Here is a 24281-nt window from a genome sequence, read left to right on the forward strand (position 1 = left end):
CACTTTGCTTGACGGTGATCACTAACTACGCTACCAATCTTTATATCAATTGCAAATTTAGACATCATACCATCTATCCCTTCATCTATGTCATTTATGAAAATTGAAAACAACAGTAACCATAATATAGATCCTTGATGAACCCCACTTCTTACATGAACCCAATCTAAGGAACAACCATTTATCACAACCCTCTCCCCTGAAACCATCCAGCTATCCATCTAAGGATTTTACCTGTAATTCCAACCTGTTCCAGCTTATAAAGTAACCGCTCATGTGGGACTGAGTCAAATGGTTTGCTGAAATCGAAATAAACAATGTCGAAATTATTCTCTAAGTCCAGCTCTTGAGTTATCCTGTCAAAATAGCTAACAAGATTAGTTAACATGATTTTTCCTTTACAAAAACATGCTGACTATCCTTCAGAATTCCATTTCTGTCCAAATGATCCCGAATTCCACCACTGATCAAAGTCTCCATGATTTTCTCTACTACTGAAGTTAGGTTGCCTCTCTAACATGCTTCTGTAGAAAACAATCATCCAATAAATACACAAGAGTCTTGCTAGTTTAGCAAACCCAGTATTCGCCTCTGATGCAACTTCGGAAGAACCGAACTCCTAAAAATACTAGATCAAAAGGATAAAAGAAAAAAAAAAAAAAGCAAGAAGTGAGTAATTTTTCTAGCAATGAGCCGGAGAAGAATCCTGGGTGCACGCCTGAAAGGATTTTAATACTACAAGTTCGTATGATTCTCTATTTAAATTTAACAAATCAATTGAATTAAATTTAGTTTCTTCCCGATGTAAAAAACTCTCATAGTTGCTCTCACTCGTGAAAGTACACAAGTCATACGCTGGAATAACAGTTAAGGAATAAATCTCATCAATTCGGCGAATCAGATTTCTGAAGCTGTTTTATGCTGGTTCATTTAAACTGCTAAATAAACTGGCTTGCATTCATTAAGGCTTTTTATCGAACCACGAGGGCCGAGGAATCCTCTCATGAAAAGACACATATTGGAAAAAGCCAAACAGATGCCTCCGTGGCGCAATCGGCTAGCGCGTTCGGCTGTTAACCGAAAGGTTGGTGGTTCAAGCCCACCCGGGGGCGTTTCTTTTTCCATTCGTCCCTTTTCATGCACAAGTAAAGAAACTCCGACAGTAATGGATACCACGAATGCTGTAATGAATTGAGTGGACCCAAAATCAGTTGCACCCAGATCCCTTGTGCAAAGGCAAGTAATTATGCAACTTATGGTTCCACGTATAATCGTTAAATTCAAATGAGATCGCAAAACATTTCCCTGTGAGTGATTTACAGTAATAGAAATTATGCTCGAATTTTCAACCATTTATTATGTCCATATACGAATACGTGGACCCAAACATTAAAGTTATTCAACTGTACAGCATCCTTCAGTTTTTCAACATTTCTTTATTTGCTAAAGCACAAAACTCTGGCAAAGAATTATTTCTGAAATGTTTAGTCTGCATTTGTAATGCCAAAATTGCTCAAATCGAAATAAAAATAAAATCTGCCACTAAGTTCACTTAATCAAGCTGTAGAAATAATACAATGCACAAATTGTTTGTATCGAAAGACAAAGGTGGAGCCATCTGGTGTTTTTTTCGATAAACCGCTTTAATTTATCCAAGTGAATAACGCATGCGTGAAAAATTACTCGACTATTAAAGTTTCGTTTTGTAAAAATGGCAGGAAAGTCAATAAAATATTTATTTTCCTTTGCGTTTTTCCAGAAGGGTATTAAAATTATCGCAAAGTACGTTTCAGCAATTATTATTTGTTTATTTAATCTTAAGGTTGAAGGTTAATGTAAAAAAAGATAAATTCAAATAAAAGAAATGTAAATATAACGTTGATAACAAAAATTAAATTCTATTCTGAAAAAATGCGCAATTAGTGTTGAAAACTGCTAAGTAGGAAATTTCTTTATATCTGTTTTTGTATATACTATTTTTTTTAATATAATCATTAAATTTTATTTATTCTTTTATTTCTTCAAATTCAGACATTAATAAAATCATTTTAAATTCGATTATTAAGTTCATTACCAACATACAATATACGCGGATTAATAGTTTATGGATTTTTATTGGCTTTAATGAAATAAGAAAAAAAAATGTGATGAGAAACGCCCCCGGGTGGGCTTGAACCACCAACCTTTCGGTTAACAGCCGAACGCGCTAGCCGATTGCGCCACGGAGGCGACCACGCTAAGCCTTTCAAGCCGTTGCTTTTCATCAAATGATTTGCCAACCCCCAGGGATGGACAGGTTTCATTATTGAATAAGACCAGGTCAGTGAGTGGTTTAAGTCAAGCAACTTGACCAATAAGGAACCAGCGTATAGCTTACGACATTTCAGCCTCAGCCTTCGTACTGAAACTAAGAAACACTAGCTGGATAACAGCCACAGTTACGTAACCAACACAATACTAATTCAAAAGTGAATTGAAACTGTCGCGATAATAGCATTCTTATCTAAATTACAAAACCCAAAAGCCAGGGTCCACTTTACATTGATTGTTATTGATTTCACAGCTCTGTTAGTATAAAACGATTCCATAATCTTCTGAACATTATGAAGTGATTCTTATAAATGTCGCGGTAGTCGTTGGATGGCTTGTTGAGCTACCATAGCAGTGGTTCGCAATTGTAAAGGAAATCTGTGTTTGTCGGTTGCCCGTTCCAGAAGCCAGAATTCTCTTACTAAAATTGGGTTTTGGTACGTGAGGATGGTCCATAATTCAGACGTGTATAGGATTGCCAGATATACAATAGATTTAATATATTTCGCTGTGATATTCAGGTCTTGAGTATGCAGGAAGCGATTTTTAGCATTTCAACTGAAGCCCTTGTGAAGAATATCTGTGTGGGCTTTAAAGCTTAATATCGGGCAAAGATAACTCCCAAGTCTTTGCTGTTTGCGATGCTTGGCTTAGTTTAACAACTCAGCCAAGGCATGAAGCGTTTCATTTATGGAAGCAATGATGACTTCCAAACGGTATTCATAAATTGATGAGGGTTAGGAGCTTAATGTCATCCTCACAGACTACAATGTCGTCTCTCGAATGGACCATAGTTTCAGGATGGCAGTGAATAATAGCCCAAATAGTTGTGGAATGCAGTGGAGACCTGATAGCCGGAGACATGACAGTGGAGACCGGAGAGCTTCTCTTATGCAGTGGAGACCTGATAAACCAGAACATGTCAACATCGATTTTGAAGAAGGAGTTTAGAAAAGTGAGGCGAGCGTGGATGCTCAGGCTGTATAATGCGAATTCAATGTCCACGTAAGTGACTACGAGTTCAGCATAGAGAATGAAGAATGGGGGTTTTCAACTGTGGGACAGTTTGAAGTTGTGGATCTGTTATGCAGTGCAGAATGGAACGCTTTAGAACTTGGGCCGTGAACTGATCAGATAAACTCGGCAGAATTAGTTTTTTCCATGGGCTTCTGTAAATTTGGTTCAATCGCGATTATCGGAAAATGCTTCACGAGAAATGGAAACGGGTTTCAGGAAATGGCATCACGCAACGGCTGTCCAGTGGTGGGAAAAAGCATGCTGAGTCAGGATGAAATTAAATATGTGAAGTATAATAATATACGGGCTTATCTACTTTATTATAAAGCGTGGGATTTGATCAATTCCATCAGTACATAATCGCCGCAGAGAGTTAATTACATCTATTAGTTGTCTGGAGTAGAGAGTTGGGTGGTGGGCAGATGGCGTTGAGATCAGTGTACAGTACTTGATTTGGTCTGGACTATTTTAAAATCGTTCAATATATTTCATCTAACCTTCGGCTGTGGGTGCGATGGAAGTCCTTGTGGCTCTGATGTACGGGAATGTTTCTTTTATTGGAGTAGCGTCGATGTATATTTGGATGGTCTGCGATTTAAGTGTTAAAGATAGCTCTTGGTTAAGAATATTGTATCTGGTCGTTGCGAATCCAGCAGAAATCTTCAAATTTAGTAACATCCTGACATCTAGGAAATATTTTATCAGCAAAGGGTTCAATAAGGAGATGATTGTATTTCGCTTCCGGTGTGTCTAAACTGATGCGATTTGGATCTGTGTTTAGCAGTGGGAGTGAACTTGAGGATAATTCGTCTCCGCATTAAGCCAGTAGAGGACAATACATTGAACATCATTAATAGACGAGTGGCAAACTTAGGAGAAAATGCTGAGATGCACGAGAAATACGGAAAAGAGGTAAGTTGTACGTGTGATGATGGAAACCAGAAAGATCGCATTTCATTAACCAGAAAGCTTTCAGGATAGAAAATTAATTTTTGAGAAACCTAAAGAAAGCATCGCTATAGCAAGTAAACAAATATCTTGGAGATCGAAAAGTGAATCATATGAACTTACGAGTATTGCGGAAACAAACTAGCAAAAATTTCATAATGAATAATCTAAATCTCCTTTGCTTTTAATCCATAATGCCACTTTTCTGTAGTATGTCAAATAATAGCGTAAATATTTAAATTAAAACAGTGGAAGAGAAGTCCTAGTGCGTGACTTTGAACCGCCTGTTGTTTTCCCCCTACTAGCGCTGTTTTTGGAGAAAAGTGTTAGAGAAATCGTGTTAGAGAAATAAGCAATAGGTATAAAAGGACAGGATATGGTAAGTTGGTGAAAAATGGACAGCGTTTGTTGCACGTGACGTGTACTTACTTTCATATATGCGTAATCCTATATATAATTATGAATTTACATCGATCAGTGCAAACTACATTCTTCGATTTAACTAGAATATTTTTCATTTAAGTTTTTCTATTCCTCTGATCGAACTTCTCTGCCCCTCCACCAGTCTTCATCTCTAGAATATTGTTCATAATATTTATTTATTAATAATTTATAACGATGTAGGTACATTGTATATATATTCGAATCTGAGTAGCCACTGCAAGTGTACCGTAGTGGCCAATAGATGGCACCACAGCGTGGAGGTAATATTCTACAGGTGCTCTACAGGCTTAAAGCATTGCTATTGTGAAAGGTTATGGAAAATGTCCAGAAAAGAAAAAAATAATAATAATAAAAAAAAAAACCTTCCACAAACCCAGAGTCTTTAATTCAAGGAATCGCCTATCTGTAGACTAAGGAGAAGAAGAAGAAGAATCTTCCAGAGATATGCCCTGGTCCCTCTAGGTTCTGTCTATCATTCAACCTACTATCCACCATGCTTAATAACAGTAATGATGATATACCCTAAAAGAAGGGAAGAAGAACTTGCACACCATCTATCACCTGATGTACATTAAACTTTATGCGACAAGCTACTCAGGATCGCCGAAGAGTTAAGCACTGACATTACGATGCTATTTGGCCTAGACAAATACAAGATCCATCGAGTATATCAAAGACATTGTTCGGTGGAACGGAACTACAAGCTGAAGACCGGTGAAGAAATTAAAGTCATGACAGTCGGACAGAACAAATATCTGGAGGTTGTGCAGGCTCACCAGTTAGATCACAAGGGGACTAAGGCCCACCTGACTGAGAAATACCATCAGAGACTGAGGAGGCTGCTAAAATCAAAGCTGAATGGCGAGAACATGATCACAGCCATGAACACTCACGCAGTCTTAGTACTAACGTACTCTTTCAGGATTGTACATTGGATCATCACCGAGTGGAGGAGATTATAACATCGACCAAGGATATTAACGATCAACAGCTGCTAATACCACCCGAAGTCGGCCATCGAGAGATTGATCACAGTCTGTAAGAAGGAAGAAGGGATTTGACTGAGCTTATTGAACAAGAGAGAGGCGATCAAGAACCTGCGGAACTACGTCCAGGAAAACACAACGCCAATCTAAGAGAAAGAAACGGCACACAACACTCAACCTTAACAAGGATACCACCCTCACACAGACAGAAGAAACAAAGACAGAAATATGAGCAAAGAGGGCACTCCATGGCAGGCACTACAAAGACCTTCATCAAGACTACATAATTTTTTCAATGCATGGCTGACGAGAGGGAGGCCCTTCCCCGAAGCGGAAGGATTCATGGTTGCCATCCAAGACCAGGTAATCAACATCAGAAACTAGTAGAAATACATCGCCAAGAATTCCGCAGTGACAAATGACACATATTGACGTGCAACTGGTCCTCAGAAACAATCCAGCGCATCACTGCTGGATGCAGAGTTATCACCCAGATGGAGTACACTCATAGACACAACCAAGTGGACAGGATAATCCATCAGAAGGTAGCGCAAAAATACCAGCTGATCAAAGAACGTGTACCGTATTACAGGTACGAATCCCAGCAGTATTATAAATAAATTAAATAATTTCCTGTTTATATTCCGGGATGACCAAAGTCAAAGGATTTCAGAAGATGGAGAGAATATAAGAAATAGCACTGCATTTAGTAGTCACGTGTACTTAAGCATCCCCCCCACACTCGCGAAATATACTGGGACCGTGCCATAATAACGGACAAGACGATCCCGCACACCACACCATAAATAACCCTCACGGACAAGAAGAAAATGGCTGCCTACCTGATCGACAAACGCTGCACTGTGTAATACTATTACATGTGTATAATTATTTACGTTTATTATTTATAATTATTATATTTTTCATTTATAATTTTTTTATTTTAATTTAAAATTATTTATTTTATTTTATAATTTATAATTTTATTTATTTTGTATTTATTTATTTAATATTAGCAACGAAATTGTTGAAATATTAAATTTTTATTTGTTTTACAACCAATTCATTGTTACAACGCTAGATGGCAGCAGCGACAACATCACAAACGAACCTGCCCATTTTTGTTTTACGAACTGCATTAATACAAATATAAGTCCCTAGTAACGATCGTCCAACACACAAGTTATAAGTGAACAATCAATGGCACTTCTGTTGTTTAAAATGTGCTCTAAATAAAATGTGTGCGAAATAAATAATGTTGTTTAATGATCACAATATTCACGGGCTTCACGAGATTTTGCTTTCGAAGCAATAGATGGCGCCACCTTTCAAAATTAATGTGGCAGTCTTCAAGTTTGAAATAATATTGTTCGGACATGTATTTCATTGCTGTTTATGTAAACTTTGTGCCGAATAATTTTCTTATTTAATAGCTACTTCAGCAGTGCAGTGTTGTAATTCTGTAAGTATACTAAGTGACCACTTTATTAGGTACACCTACTTTTTTTTTTCTTGCTACGAATTGTATATTTTGAATGTGGACGACCGAACTGCTTTCTGTAGAGCTCGGGAGCAGTTTAATGGTCTGACACCCAAAGTTGTTATATAATAAGAAGTCTTGACCCTTGACTTATATTATATAAGTCAAGGGTCAAGACTTCTTGAACTGTGGCCGCCATGCATTTCCGAAAAAAAAAAAAACGGATCTCAATCAATGGCGTTATCGCATTACAAGGTTTAACAAAAACATCGATCAAACTGCACACCTCTTTGATAACGAACCTGGTTTCGAACTTCAACAGCATAGAAAGATTAAGCTCCGTGTTCACAGCTGCAACTACACCAGACGGATCTTTTCTGGCGTTCTACACTGGCATATTCTGAACAGCTTCTTTTCAAAATCCCACATCCTTATTCATCAATAACAGCACTGCTGTCAGCAGCCATGTGGTTATTTGTAAGTCTGTCTATCAGTCCTGTATCCGGTTGAGATCTGGACATCTGCTGCTTCCACCACCACAATAAAAGCATTCGTTCACAGACATCTGGGAGAAAATATCCATCTGATTGACCGCACCAACTGGTCTTCAAAACCCCTGCCCGTATAGCCGTGAAGGTTTTTTTTTTTTTTTTTTATGTAAACCCCAAACACGAGAGGTATTAGAACCTATAGTACTTGGTACCGTGCTTGGGTTGGAAGTTGACAAGACGAAAGAAGATATTTGTTGACATTGGACTTGAACTTCTGTAGATTGTAATTTTCAGGAAATACGTATGAAGGGAGGTTATTCCAGTTGAATGGATAAACGAGAAAAGAGAGAGCAGAAATTATAGAAGCCAATTCAGAAGAACAGTGCCCGTGGAAGTATCTGTAGAAGAGGCATGCAGCAGAAACAGTGCGTCTATGAGAAAGCGAGTGGACAGACTCTGTTAGAGATGAATCATTAATTAACCTAACTGCCCTCTTCTGAATGGAATCTAGAAGCCTGAGAGAGGTTTTGGGGGCACCACCCCAGATGTGGGAACAGTATTCCATGGCAGGGCAGATTTGTGATTTATACAGAGTGAGCAGCTGTTTGGAAGAAAAGTAACGCCGAGAGCAAAAGAGAAAACCAAGTTTTTTAGATACAGAGGAAGCAATATTTGTAATGTGCTTGTGCCATGAGAGATTAGAAGTCAGGGTAATCTCCCAAAAGAGATATATCATTTTGTCTAGAAATCGGAGTGTCACCAAAGATAAGCATAGGGGCAGAAGAATCCTTTTTGCGAGAAAAAAACAAGACTGAGCTTTAGAAGGGTTGAAATCAACTAAGTTGTCTTTGCCCCACTGGAGAATTACCTGGAGATCGGCATTTAAGGAATTGGCAGCAGATTTTCGAGAAGTTGAAGCTGATTGAGCAAGACAAGGTTTCTCAAAATGGAAAGTGGAATGCAATGTGCTATCATCGGCAAAACTATGGATAGGATTTCCAGTCAATGGAAGAAGATCATTGATATATACAAGAGGAAAAGAGTGGGGGAAAGAACTGAACCTTGGGGAACACCGGCATTAGTGGAGAAGTTAGAAGACAGAGAGTCATCTACCATCACCCTCAGTGAGCGATCAGAGAGAAAATTGGATAACCAGTTTTCTCTCAGTTCCACCATCGGTCAGTTGGCAAACCATAAGATGGAAGACCTCTATGCCAAACACGATCGAAAGCCTTTGAGATGTCAAGAGCAACTACTTGTGTTTCACCGAACCTTTCCATTGAATTAGTCCATAAATGGGTAACATAAGCCAGAATATCACCAGTGGATCGACACTGACGGAATCCATACTGGCGATCATTGATCAGACGAATGGTTTCTAAGTAGTTTAAGAGTTGGCGGTTAATTGTTTCTCCATTATTTTAGAAAGAGTAAAAGTAATTGCAATGGGACGATAGTTGGATGGGAGGGATTTGTCACCCTTTTTGGAAACTGGCGTGATATGAGCAAATTTCCAAGCAGAAGGAATAACACCTTTGGAATAAGAAAGTGAAAAAAGGCGGCAAAGAATAGGAGTAAGTTCAGGAGCACAGGTTTTGAGAACAAGTGGAGAAATACCATCAGGACCTGGAGCTTTCTTAGCATCAAGAATCATCAAAATCCTTCTGACATCCTTTTGACGGAAGACCACAGGAGGCACTAAATGGGGCGTGTTGGGAATGGTGGGAGGTGTTTTACCAAGATCATTAATACATGAGTTGGAAGGAAAATGGGACGCTAGAAAGTCAGCTTTATCCTTGGCTGAAGTGACAACAGAACCATTTGGTTTGGACAGAGGTGGGAGCAGAGATGGGCAAAAGTTGCGGCCAATAGCTTTGGCAAGAGACCAGAATGCTCGGCTACCATTAGGGCAAGAAGCAAGTTTTCTACTCTTAGCCTGTTCAAACTCTAGTTTGGACTAATTAATAACTGCTTTACAATTGTTGCGAGCTCTGGTGTAGGCAGAATATGAAGCTGGAGAATTAGAAACAAGCCAGTTACGATATGCAACATTCTTCTCTTGAACAGCCTTAGCACATTTATTGGAAAACCAAGGTTTAGATAAAGGACGAGATTTTAAAGTGGAGTGTTGGATAAAGGATTCCATTCCTGCAAAAATAATTTCACTGACACGATCTGAGCAAACGTTGACATAAGAAGTTTTGAACCAGTAATCAGACCAAGGAAAAGAAGAAAAGAAATCTCGTAGGTCATTCCATTTTGCATCTTGTAATGCCAAACAACACGAAGTTGGGAATAGTAACGAGATAAAGGCTCCATTGGAGAAGAGACAATCACCAAGTTGTGATCTGAGGTGCCTAAAAGACCACTCACCTTGACCGTGTACTTAGAAGGGTTGTTTGTGAGAAAAAGATCAAGCGCATTGGCTGTATGATTAAGATTGTCCGGTATTTTTGTAGGTAAATGAACAATCTGTGCTAGGTTATTAGAAATTGCAAAAGCCTCAGCATCTCGACCAGCTTGGTCGGTGTGACTAGAAAATGGAAGCCAGCTGGAGTTGTGAACATTAAAATCACCAAGGAAAATTACTTCACTGTTAGGAAAGTTGGACTGGAGAAAGTCAAGTTGCAACGAGAGGAAGTCAAAGAGCTCAAAGTGATTAGTGGAGTTGGGAGAACAGATGAATTTAACACAATTAGGTAAAGGGATTTTAAGCCAGAGAAGATTGAAAAGAGGATATTCCAAATTACCAATTCTCTGATAGGGAATATCGGAACGGACATATGCAGAAGTACCACCTTTGAGGCGAAAGGAATGATACACACTACTTGGACTTCCTCAAGTCACTCTCTAGTAGAGTAGAGGTAGCAAGATTATACACTAGCTGATCCGGAAGCCTCCTAGAGAGTTACCAATAAGTTCGGTCCGGTGTACTAACTAGTGGCCGGCCTGTGAACACCGTTTTTGAGCTGTACTCTCGAAATGTAAGGAATAATGGATCTCGCTACGATGTTCATCCTAACCTCAAAAGTCATTAATCATAGTGCATGATGGAAGAGATGGGAAAGGGTTGACCAGAACTTAGCTCTGGAGACTGAACATGGGTTCCACTACTTCAAGCCTCCAATAAGCAAAGTGGTGGTATTGCACCGGTTGATGAGTTATCTGTCACCTGTTATTGCCTATTAACACAGAGGGGCGGCAATCCTCCATATGGTGTGGGCGCCACACCTCGATCCCTGCTTACGTTGGTTCATACCTGGATGGTCACCCATAGTGTGCTTGTGCATGGAGGTTATACCCAGGATTACTAACAGTTCCACCATCGTGAAGGTGCAAGCAGAGACCGTCACAGACCGTCCGAAATTGGGTCTACTTGACTTGAATGTCACCCGAATATCAGTTCCATCAGTGTTTTAGACTCCCAGGTAGCCAGTACAGCTTGTCTGGCATATCTAAGAGAATGTCTGTGACATCCTCAAGGACCAAGGTTGGTTAACTTGCTAGATACACACATACACAATGAAGAGTCTCTTTATGAATATGTGGAAAACAGCATGAATTTATGGAGTCATTCTTCCAGATGCAGTGCAGTGCAGGCTAGTGGCGGCGATATAATGGTGTGGGCAGTTGGTGGTGCACATTGAATTCCCCCATTGATATAAATGGATAAACATTTGGATGCTGTATGTTATTTGAAAATTGTTTCCGACCAGGAGCATCAATTCATGGTTGCATGGAGGGACTCATCCGAATGGGTTCTTCCCAGAATTTTGCAGAAATGATTCCCAGGACATGAGAGTGAATTCATCTTGGTGGCCTCTCCACTCTCCAGATCTCAATCCAATATAGCACATGTGGGACGAGGTGGAAATAGGTCTTGGAGGACAGATCCTCAACCATTCAATTTGCAACATCTGGAAAAATATAAGTCAACAGTATCATCGTAGCACGCTTTCCACATCTCATTGAGTCTACGATGAATACGTTTTAAAGTCACTGTAAAATATATTGCTATACATTGTGGTATCACGTGGATTCGAATGTAGACTGACTCTGTTGAGACTTCAAGTTTCATTCATCGGAGTCAAGCCCTCCTTTAAAAAACAACCGGGAAAAGCTGACTTAAGGAATTCCACCCGAACATAAATTCGGGGAGAAACAACAAAAACAGATTTCTACCGAAATTACCGTGTCCACCTCGCGAATTCCCTCGTGACATTCCAAAAGAAATTCTCTTTGGCCGTTGACAACCTTAGTACTGAGATCGAAGCAAATGCGCCGGCGGAAACAACTTCAGCAATTCCGCAGTCTGTCTCCGAATTCCAGAGAGGGAGTCCGAGACTTCTTTTATTGCTCCAGAAGCTGCACGTGCCATTTTACCAGACAGTGGGGTTTATTAGAAAACATTCGCAAACGTTTGTCGGCTTTCCAACATCACGGCCGTTCCAGATACTGCTGGAAATCAATATTTCAAAGCCTGCCGGGACTCTGACGTCCATACTTCTTTCTTACCGAGTCCGAGTCAGCCCAGACTCGATCCGAACACGGTCCGACTGCACAGTTCGTATCATTATCTCCAAGAAGATACCAACCGCATAAACGGAATGAATATCTGAAGATCGCCAAATGGTATCGATCGACAGGCGAAGTTATTAATCGGGACTTGTCTCCTTGCCGTAATTTATTACCGCCCACCGTCGTATCTTTATTTATTAAACTGTTTTGACGTCCACTGTCTTCTCTAATGACTCCCATCATTCTGTCTTTATATCCGAGGTTTACTTTAAGGGGGGATCGTAACAAGTCCGCTACTGAACGCATTCATAATTCATCCTATTCTTGTTTGTGAGGATTTCTTGCGTTTGCGTAGAGGGGGAAGACGAGGGGGGAGAAATAAATGCTTCGTGGGAAGCCAGCTCTGATGACGTCAGCAGAATTAGAGATCTTAAAAGGTAACGCGCTATTAATGAGATAATTGCTCGCAACAACGATCCAAAGTGATTAGAGGCACGCGCCTGCTTTCGTCGCGATAAACCCTCCTCGGTAAACTAATTATTTTCGACCAATGAGATGCCCGTGCCGATATCAAAAATCCCCTTCGAAGTAACAACTTCGCGATGGAAAAGATTTCTTTAAGAAAACAGCGGCTGTGGGGGGGTTTTCAAACGCGCGCAGGGAAATTCAGGCCGTAAAAGGTTTGCGCGGACTCTTAGGTTCTTAACCAACAGACCTTCTTTGTAACGCCACCTGTCGACTACGAGTGACATTTATTCCCCTTAAATGTCAACAGAATTCTTCCCTGGCAACCAGATGAAATTAAGAGAGAGACGGGGAGCAGGGTCTGTTCACAATGAGAGCAACTCCAACACGCCCTCGAAGAAATTAGTCGATTCTAACTCATTAGTCAAGGTGAAAGCCATTCTGAGCGTAACGGTTGGTCATTAGGCGAAGCGCGCGACGCTGGGTAGACGGTGGATAAAGCGTTTCCTCCGAAATGCACGAACAAACCGCGGCACTCCATTACTAGACAGTCCGGAGTTCCCCGGGCGAGTTTATCTGCCCTTGACGTCGCTTGGAGCGATCTACAAGGCGCACTCATTTGTCCCGTGATGTCGCTGGAAATAAGTGTGCCGGAAGCAGAACGCGCCCAGAATGTATATTTCTCACCGCATCATTAAAAGTTCGGAAGTACAGTTCTCTAAGAACAAATATAGGTTTCGATGCAATTGTATAGGATTATAGGTATAGGATAATTATATAGGATTATAGGTTTTGACGCAACTTTATTAGACAGTATATGCGAAAACATGGATTTTATTTCCCTGCCGTGTTCCCTGATTTCGAGATTTTACTCCTGGTAATGCGGAATTGTTAGTTGCGAATATATACGTTTTTAAACATAATAAATAATAAAAACCAAAATCATATTGAAAGGAAATAAACGATAAATTGATCGCTAGCAACAATCAGCGCGAGGCAGCTTTGTTATAATGAAACGTGCAAACAATCGTAATAATATTGAATGAAAGGAAACTGACAATAAATTGACCGCTGGCAACAATCAGCGCGAGGCAGCATTGTTAGAAAGAAACGTGCAAGCAATCGTAATAATATTGAAAGGAAACTAACAATAAATTGACCGGTGGCAACAACGAGCGCGAGGCAGCATTGTTAGAAAGAAACATGCATTTACAACAATCGTAGTAATATTGAATGAAAGAAAACTAACAATAAATTGACCGGTGACAACAATGAGCGCGAGGCAGCATTGTTAAAAAGAAATGTGCAATTACAACAATCGTAATAATATTGAAAGGAAACTAACAATAAATTGACCGGTGGCAACAGTTAGCGCGAGGCAGCATTGTTAGAAACATTTACAACAATTGTAATAATATTGAATTAAAGAAAACTAACAATAAATTGACCGGCGGCAACAATAAGCGCGAGTCTGTATTGTTAGAAAGAAACGTGCAACTACAACAATCGTAATAATATTGAAAGACAACTAACAATAAATTGACCGGTGGCAACAGTTAGCGCGAGGCAGCATTGTTAGAAACATTTACAACAATTGTAATAATATTGAATGAAAGAAAACTAACAATAAATTGACCGGTGGCAACAATGAGCGCGAGGCAGCATTGTTAAAAAGAAATGTGCAATTACAACAATCGTAATAATATTGAAAGGAAACTAATAATAAATTGACCGGTGGCAACAATGAGCGCGAGACAGCATTGTTAGAAAGAAACATGCATTTACAACAATCGTAGTAATATTGAATGAAAGAAAACTAACAATAAATTGACCGGTGGCAACAATGAGCGCGAGGCAGCATTGGTAAAAAGAAATGTGCAATTACAACAATCGTAATAATATTGAAAGGAAACTAACAATAAATTGACCGGTGGCAACAGTTAGCGCGAGGCAGCATTGTTAGAAACATTTACAACAATTGTAATAATATTGAATGAAAGAAAACTAACAATAAATTGACCGGTGGCAACAATGAGCGCGAGGCAGCATTGTTAAAAAGAAATGTGCAATTACAACAATCGTAATAATATTGAATGAAAGAAAACTAACAATAAATTGGCCGGTGGCAACAGTTAGCGCGAGGCAGCATCGTTAGAAACATTTACAACAATTGTAATAACATTGAATGAAAGAAAACTAACAATAAATTGACCGGTGGCAACAATGAGCGCGAGGCAGCATTGTTAAAAAGAAATGTGCAATTACAACAATCGTAATAATATTGAAAGGCAACTAACAATAAATTGACCGGTGGCAACAGTTAGCGCGAGGCAGCATTGTTAGAAACATTTACAACAATTGTAATAATATTGAATGAAAGAAAACTAACAATAAATTGACCGGCGGCAACAATAAGCGCGAGTCTATATTGTTAGAAAGAAACGTGCAACTACAACAATCGTAATAATATTGAAAGGAAACTAAAGTTAAATTGATCGCTCTCAACAATGCAGTGCGGGCAGCATTGTTAGAAAGAAACGAGCAATTATAACAATCATAAGAAAGCGGCAATTATAACAATTGTAATAAGATTGAAAGGAAAGTAACAATAAATTAATCGTTCGCAACAATACAGCGCGAGGCACCATTGTTATAATTATTGAAATGAAACGTGCCGAAATGTATTACGAATGCAGCGAACAAAACAAAAACGTTCATTTGGGACTCCGATCAATTTCTGCTTCGGTCCATCACCGTGTTGACAATAAATAATAAAAGTGACGCTCGTCTAATCATATATTCCGCTATGTTGGGGGGGGGGGCGTAGTAATACCTCACCGTGGCGGATATTATCAATCTCGCGCGACAGCTAACTCTATTAGCCGTCATCGCTCCACCTTTCATCCGACAAGACCCGTTTTGTCGGTACAGGTTCAGCAATGCGTGCATCTCTCGTTCGCCGGTGCCAGTGGTTCAAGGTCACGAACGTGTTTACGTAGTCAATTGCGTCATTCGACTCCGGCAAAATTGGTCGGAAAGAAAGAAGGCAATTCTCGGAGCTGTCAAGATGTTCCGCGCTCGCACAGCGTGTAGAAAGTACACGCTTTCACGGAGAGATAGGAGGTGACAAAAGATAAGAAGGACAGGAAATGAAGGAGGCTTTGGGGAGGGTGCCGTAGTGGTAGATGACTTGTGCGGCACAGAGGTTGGCCAATAGCCAGCTCTTCATTCATCGAGGAGAAAGCTGACGTTGGAGGAAGGTGATTAAACAAAAAACTGAACCTTCGGAAAGACCTTCTTGGTTTTTTTCTTAAAGATTTCTTTTGAAAGCGCCAGCACCCCACTTCCCCACCCCAACAGTTAATTGCATCATGTACATCGCGATAAAAGAATTGAAAAAAAAAAACAAACAAAAAATGGCTGTTATAGTCAATGCCACTCCAGTAACAAAAGAAGCAGCCTGCATTGTTGTAGCCAATAATGAAACCAAACGAGACGTGATTATACTGTATTACGTCATAGGATATTGTTACGTAGTATGATGCGTAAGACTTGCTGGGCTGGTGTATGGCATCGGAACTGTGGTTAGAAATTCAGTAAACCGGTTAGAACGCGGTTTAGTTTGCTGGGACTGCGCGAGGAGATAAACAGCGCGTTTGTGGTTCGGCTGCTTCTATCGAAGTCTAGACAATAGTCGAGACGTTTGTGATTGTTAAATGAAATACGAGAAGTTTGAATTTATCTTCTGCGACATCAATTTCTCTCTCTCTTTTGTCACTACATGTTTTAAGGTCACGTGACCCCGTAGTTGCGGCTTCTCGGTCAGCAGCGTTTCTTAAATTCTGTACCAAACTACAGCGTTCAGGAATAAACTCGCGCAAAGATAAAAAAAAGAAAAAAATCGCAAAAATTACTTAATAATGTAAAGATTTTTCGCGCGGTATTCAAGACTCAGAATATGAATTTTCTAAGAATATTTCTTAGAATGTGAATCTTTCTAAGAAATCGCTAGAAAAGTAATCTTTTCTGAAATCGATCTCAACGAGCGTCCTCTAACGTCAGACACCGGAATTGCCGCGGGTTACCTCCGATATTAAAAAAAAAGAAAGAAAAGTAATAAACAGATTGGATAAGTACCACTGAGGGGGGACACAATTTCATTCTCCCTTTCTTTATGTTCCACAGTCGGTGCATCGTCGCCTCACCTCTCTGCGGGCGCGCAAACACTTTAGTGGCTCGAAGTGAAACAGCACGCGGTACAAGAAAATAAATGATCGGCTGCTGCCAAACATTTTGGTTGTCGTGGTTACGTTTAATTTAACGATACGGTATGTGTGTCAGATCCGTCGTCCAAGAGGCATCCGGTAGGGGGCGCAGCAGTGCTTTCGGGTAGACTATTTTCATTTATGGACAGAATTTACGATAGAAAATTGTCCTCGAAGAAGGGGACGGCGTAATGGCATTTCGTTGTCTTCATTTCTGCCTTTTTAAGTTCTTCAGCTGCAAACGACATTTCTCAGAAGGATCCAACGCGATTACAGATTTAGATTGAAAAGAGAGTCCGCTGTTATCCTTTGCGCAAAATTCATCGATTCGTCTCCAAGAAGCGGAGACAAGGATGTCGTCTTGTCCTCTTCCCTCCTCCCATCTCCACCCCCCCACGGGAGTTTCATCTTCCAGGATATAAGAAAACCGAATTTAAGACAAAGAAAAAAACAAAAGAAAAACGAAATTCCATAAGCATCTGACTGGTCCACATGGATACAGCCTATATTTTTTTTTAGGCCTGGCGTACCCGAGCGGTCAGTGCGAGAATACAGTAGTACACGCGTTCGAGATGACCGTGGTTCAAGCTCAATGACTGCTAAATACGAGATATTCTTGTATACGCTGTATCTCCTAAACTTCTCTGATCGTATGCGGCAGTTGGGGGGTGTAAGAAGAAATTTTATGTTATTTATCTCGCTTTTCTTTAGAGATGCGCGCTCTGGACACGCTCATTTATTTACTTCTGATCAATCTGTCACAGACGCATCGCATATATTCTAAAACTGCGACTGTCATTGAATGAATGCGGCATTTTGAAAGTCTGTTGAAGCTCAGAATCGACAGTGTACGAACCCAACCGCTGATGACGTCAGAAGAACACCGACTAGAATCCCGAAACAACTTTTGGGGATTTACCAGTTCTTCAGGGGTGAGAATGCTGGCGCTAGGGCTTTCTCCTAGTGTGATTATTCTACTTGCCAACGATGGACAGCCCCGTAACCAGTCGTGGGATGACCGTTTTTTGAAACCCAACTTCGCCAACCACATCAACTTCATGTGGGAGACGTGGCCAAACTAGTTTCTCTTTCTTTCCATTCCCGGGGATCGTCTACTGCCCCTTCTCTTCTATATCTTTCTCTCTTAAAACTAATTCTCAAGGGTTATTAGTATTAGTATTAGTATTAGTAACGGCCGCATGGTGCAAGAAAGCCTATGGCTTATGCTGCACCAGCCAAAAAAAAAAAAAAATAAATAATAAAAAAAAATATAAATCCGAACAAAACAATGATAAAAACAAAAAAAAAAATAAATAACTAAATAATAATAGTGACAAATGGGCCTGGAGTACTGGGGTCCATAGTTTAACAAATAGATATTTATTTAAAGTATACCCAGTATACTGGGTATACTTTAAATAAATATCTATTTGTTAAATAATAATAATTAATAAAATAAAAAATAAATAAAAAGGAAATTAAACCTATCATCCTATGTGCTTCCCTTACCCGAAAGTACTATCCAGATGACCTTTGAATTTCCCCAAACTGTCGGCCTCTACCACCCATGAAGGCAACTTATTCCAGTAATTTATAACTCGCTGGCTAAAATAGAACTTCCTGCAGTCCAATCTAAACATTTCCCCCCGTAACTTGAATTTATGTCCCCTAGTTCTAGCATCATTTATAATCTTGAAAATTTTGTCCTCATTCATTTTACTGATGCCTCTCAGAGCCTTAAACACCTCAATCAAATCTCCTCTAAGGTGTCTAGTTTCCAAACTCTGCAACCCACATATTCGAAGTCTTTCTTCATAAGGATGCCCTTTTGCCGATCTCACCAGGCGAGTTACCCTTCTTTGCACCCTTTCAAGAAGCTCGATGTCTTTCTTCAGGTGCGGTCTCCATACTTGAACACAGTATTCCAAGTGTGGTCTAACATAAGCCTTATATAATGGGATTATCACGTCCCTATCTCTACTCGCAAAAGTTCGATAGATCATCGATAGGACACCATGGGCCTTCCTTGCAACCTGTTTACAATGCTCAGAGAATTTCATGTCTGACCGTATCGTAACACCCAAGTCCCTTTCCTCCAGTACTGGGTTTAGTTGAACTCCACCAAGTGAATAAGTTATTTTGGGATTACTGTTTCCCAGGTGTAATACCTTACACTTTGTTGGATTAAAGCACAGCTGCCATTTTTCTGACCATTCCTGAAGTCTATCTAGGTCTCTCTGAAGAAGCTCAGCTTGACAGTGATCATTAACTACTCTACCAATTTTAACATCATCTGCAAATTTAGACATCACGCCCTCTATCCCTTCATCAATGTCGTTTATGAAAATTAAAAACAACAGTGGTCCTAATACTGATCCTTGGGGAACCCCACTTCTTACATCAACCCAATCTGAGGAATAGCCATTTATCACAACCCTCTGCCTCCTGCCCTGAAGCCATCCTTCTATCCATCTAAGGATTTTCCCAGTGATTCCAACCTGTTCCAGCTTATAAAGCAACCACTCATGTGGGACTGAGTCAAAAGCTTTGCTGAAATCTAAATAAACAATGTCGAAATTATTCCCTAAATCCAGCTCGTGAGTGACCCTTTCGAAATAGCGAACCAGATTTGTTAAACATGATTTTCCCTTTACGAAACCATGCTGAGTATCCTTGAGAATTTCAATTCGATCCAAATGATCCTGAATTCCACCCTTGATCATTGCCTCCATGATTTTCCCTACTACTGAAGTCAGACTGACAGGTCGATAATTTCCAACTTCACTTTTAGAGCCACCCTTATGTATGGGAGATACATTTGCACTTTTCCAATCCAAGGGAATCTCCCCAGAGTCTAATGATGCTCGCATAATTAGCCTCAATGGTTCAATGCACTCGCTTGCCGCCTCTCTTAAGATTATAGGGTATATTCCATCAGTTATCCCTCATTCCGTGCCTTAGAGGAGAGAGCACAGGCTTGAGAGTGCATAGTTGACGACAGTCCGCCTCCATGAGGCAGGGATGGGGCCAGCGAGTAGCCTATTAGGCGATCGCTACTTGCAGGTGGCTAATTTACCACTCATAAAGCACAATACTAACGATACCAACGCCACATTCACGACTGGCTTTGCGAAGTGATGCATCCAACACAAGAGTAACTTGTGAGGGGAAACGTCTGGAGCCACTTTGAAACAAACTCCCTCAGAATAAGTGGGCATATGACTTCTACCCTAGACTCTCCGAGTAGTATACCAGTAAGAACACATCCCCTTTCATTGCAAAAGACTGGGGTTCGAATCCTTTCGAGACAGAAGACCTTTTTGCGGGGGTTATCACATTGTGGACGAGTTAATCGGTCTGAGATGAAAATGTAAGGTCTTCCGATCCTATAAGGTCTGGTTTTTCTTCCATCCATATTGCAAACCGAACACAGCGTACACAGAATTTAGACACATTACACTACCTCTCCTCAGAGCCTTAGTTGCTTTGACACAAAGACAAACAAACAACCTAAAAAAAGGGCCTTGCCTTCGGGCTCAAAGCTTTTTCCAGTAAACAGTCCTCCGCATTTAGATGTCTCGGATTCCATCTTTGCGACAAACAAAAACAACATTGGTAAAAGTGCAGATTGAGATTATTCCAAACTTTGTCCTTTTATTCAGCAATTTGCGCCCACTCCATGACATCACACACAAACCCTCTCGGCTGCAATAAACAATGTCAGAAACGTCCTCAGACTGTCCGTGGCCAATTTAAAAATTCATCGAGACGCCAATTAGCGACTGCTAATGAGCCTTAAAAGGAATCAAAATTCGTTTATAACCTCCGTCAGCCGCCGTGTACGTCTCCCAGCCGAACATCGTGCTCGCTCAAACTACAAATAATCCTCAAAATGATCGTCGACCGAGAGAACTTCTTTGCCGCCCACCCCATCACTACGGACATCGACGTCTGCGAAAGCTACAACTCGAAAACAGCGGCCGATTTAATTCCGACTGCAGCTAATCGTGACGAACCCACTTAGGGCCGGAATATCTTTTTGGACGTAATTGGATTTGCGCGCAGTGTTTTTAAAATGTTGCCTCCACTCGCTTTTGTAACGTTATTACGAACGCTTCACAAAAATTCCGGGAGTATACGTCGCGGTTGATCGTAGTATAAGCGGGGAAATAAAGCGCGCGTGAGCCGAACGGACCAATCGAAATAATCGCCGTAATATTTTGCGCACACACCCGAGCACCGTTCGGCCTGGTGACGTAATGATTACGTCAGTGTTTCAGCAGAGCCGTCAGAACACCCGTTCGTCTGTAAAGAAGTTTTAATTGCAATCCGATTGTCTGTTTTTTTAAGTGCACCAGCGTCATCCCATCCCTGTCTTCTTGCAAATATTTAAAGCGGGAAAAGTTGTCCGTTTAGAACTCGTGGCGCAGTTAGTTGTGATCTCCCCCATCAGATCCACTCGAAGGCGCTCATAGAGACAATTGAATGATTCGTAATCGAAAGATTTCAATAATTGAAATAATACAATAGCAGTATATCATTCGAATTCCATTCTATTTCATTGAAATAAAAAAATAAAAAAAATGATATAAGCGAATGAATCATTTGAATGATTTCCATACTGAAATGAATGATTTTTCACAATCAAATGCATGACTTGTTATAATCGAATGGGTCATTGCAATGATTTTCTATAATCAAATGAATGTAATGATCGAATGAATTATTCCAATGATTATTAATAATCGAATGAATGATTTGTAATGCTGGAATGAATCACTCGAATGATTTTCCATAATCAAATGCATAATTTGTTATAATCGAATGAATCATTCCAATGATTTTCCTTGAGTAATGATCAAAGGAATGATCATTCCAATCATTCATAATAAAATGAATGATTTGCAATGATGGAACGAATCATTCCAATGATTTTCCTTGAGCAATGATCAAAGGAATGATCATTCCAATCATTCGTAATAAAATGAATGATTTGCAATGATCGAACGAATCAGTCCACTGATTTCTAATGATGCAATGAATCATTCGGATGAGTTTCCATAATCAAATCGATGATTTTCCATAGTCAAATGCATGGTTTGTTATAATCGAATGAATCATTACAATGATTTTCCGTAATGAAATGAATGGTGTGTAATGATCGAATGAACTATTCGAATGATTGTCCATAATCAAGTGAATGATTCGTAATGAATCATTCGACTGGTGAATACAGTTGATATAATCGAATGAAGCATTCGAATGATAAGAGTATTGCCAATTGAATCATTCGAACGATACGAGTATAATCGAAATAGTTAAATGAGTAGTCATAATAGAAGTATATGAGTATAATCGATTGAGTTTTCATAATCTAATGATTAGTACAATCGAAATAATCGAATTATTTACCATAATCGAATGAATCATTCCAATGAGGTGAGTATAACCGAAATAATTGAACGATGTGCTACAATGGAAGCAACAGATTGTGATCTTTTGATTGTTCCCTGCCATCAATACTCTGAGGTATCCACTTTACCAAGCGCCTTTGTCCATCCTATCACCAAACAGTCCAGTCCACTAATTGCATCGTGTCTCAAAGAGTTTATATTACTCTATTTTAATTTTAAAAAAATCTACTCAGGACTTCTAAATTGTCCATACATGATTATAGCCAGAAAGTAGGAGAAAAAAAAAAAAAAAAAAACAGGAACTTAAATTGAACCGGAAAAGGCGAAGAATCTTTCATGTCGTCCTCCGTTGTCCACATGAACTCCGACGATGCGGTTAATTTATGTAATTATCCGGGCGAGGTAAATGTCACCATTCGCTTTCCAAATTGCTCATCTGAACGTCCTCCAAGAAGGTTGTTGTTGTTATGGAGGATTAATGGGCAACAATGTCCTCCAACAATCCTCCAAATTCGCAGCGTTGTCACTCCACGCGAACACTTCCGATTCATTTCGAGGACTAAATCACGCAGCTTCGGGGATGGTCAATCATTCGGATGGTGAAACCATCGGCGAAAGGATCCCAACTGCACGCTTGTTGGATCCGACGAAAAACGAAGACGGTTTGGTTGGTCCGCGCATGCTCTGTACCGCATCTGACAAAACGCGTCGAAAATGTAACGCATCTGGCAAAACGCGTCGAAAAATTTTCTTTGATTCCGCTACACCTGTCTGCGTCCGCGAATATCCAAAACTCGAGCCTAAACGTAACTGGCTCCCCCTGCTGGCGAATATCGGAACAGGTTTGCCATTCAGTTGCAGACGAACCGATGGAAGGGGACGAAGCAAATTTATATTTTCCAATCGAAACTACCGTTTCTGCATTTTCCACCGGATGTGGAGTAATTGTAAGCACGGCAAGGGAGTCGATGCATCCCACTTGAAAGGAGTTTCATCCGAGTTGAAAAATAATTCGGCAAATTTAACGCTGCTGTACACGCGGCAAATTTTACCACTTTCTTCAAATGTCACCCGAATTTACTTTCGTTTACTCCGCGTTCTATTCTCTTCTGTTTTTCAGCTAAAGGTCCCGGTCACGCATCTTCCGCTACTACCAAATACCGGCGTGACTTATTTATCTGCGCGTGCGGTGGCAGGAAATGAAAAACGCTGGTACGGATAAAAGCGAGCGATTGTGGAAAAGAAAAAGCGATTAGGCCTAAACGAGTGGTTTGTACGCGCATAAAAATTGATTTCAGAATGGCAGTTGATGGAGAGTCCTTGGAGAGTCACTGCACAAACCAGACTAGTGGGTTAACGGAGACGCCGAGCGATTGCACAGGGACAGTTCTGCTCCCTATCTTAGAAATTATTCGTCCGGAAGGAGGGCAGTTATCGCTCGACTTATGGCCGCATTTATTCTTCTGGAGACGAGAAAGCTCGAGCGTTTGTGGGCCGCGCAGATGAAGATGGTGTAATGAGAACTGGTTCAAAGATTTATTTGTCGATAAGTCCAGGAGTTCTGAAGCGTGGAAATGTTAATGTCTTAGAAGACATTAAAAATACAAAGAAATTAAAAATAATTTAAATTTATATGAACTTTCTCGAGGTCCACCAGTATCAATTTTAATGAAATTTCATATGGGGAGACAACTCTTTCTCAAAGAGCCAAATATAAAATTTCACGAAAATCCATCCATTGAGAGTCGATTGTTACATGCGGACGAACGGACGGATATGGCGAAGACAACGAGAGCTTTAAATTGTTTTATTTCTGAAAAACATAATAAAGAGACGTATGCAGGGTGTATCCTTTGCCTTTTCAATAATATTTCGCTGAAATATTGGTTATCTTTCCAACCAGGTGCGCTACTTAAGATGTTACCAATCATGTTATGAAAATA

General features: G+C 40.1%; 2 non-coding genes across 2 annotated transcripts; one reads left to right on the top strand and one right to left on the bottom strand.

Annotated features, from left to right (window-relative positions):
* The first annotated feature begins 1038 nt into the window (after positions 1–1038).
* On the top strand, positions 1039–1112 carry TRNAN-GUU (transfer RNA asparagine (anticodon GUU)). The gene has a single exon. It is a non-coding gene; the product is annotated as a tRNA-Asn (tRNA).
* A 1043-nt stretch (positions 1113–2155) lies between these two features.
* On the bottom strand, positions 2156–2229 carry TRNAN-GUU (transfer RNA asparagine (anticodon GUU)). The gene has a single exon. It is a non-coding gene; the product is annotated as a tRNA-Asn (tRNA).
* Between the last annotated feature and the right edge of the window lie 22052 nt (positions 2230–24281).

This window comes from Mastigoproctus giganteus, chromosome 8 (genome assembly GCF_048544385.1).
Source record: "Mastigoproctus giganteus isolate SK-2022 chromosome 8, ASM4854438v1, whole genome shotgun sequence".
Taxonomy (NCBI): domain Eukaryota; kingdom Metazoa; phylum Arthropoda; class Arachnida; order Uropygi; family Thelyphonidae; genus Mastigoproctus; species Mastigoproctus giganteus.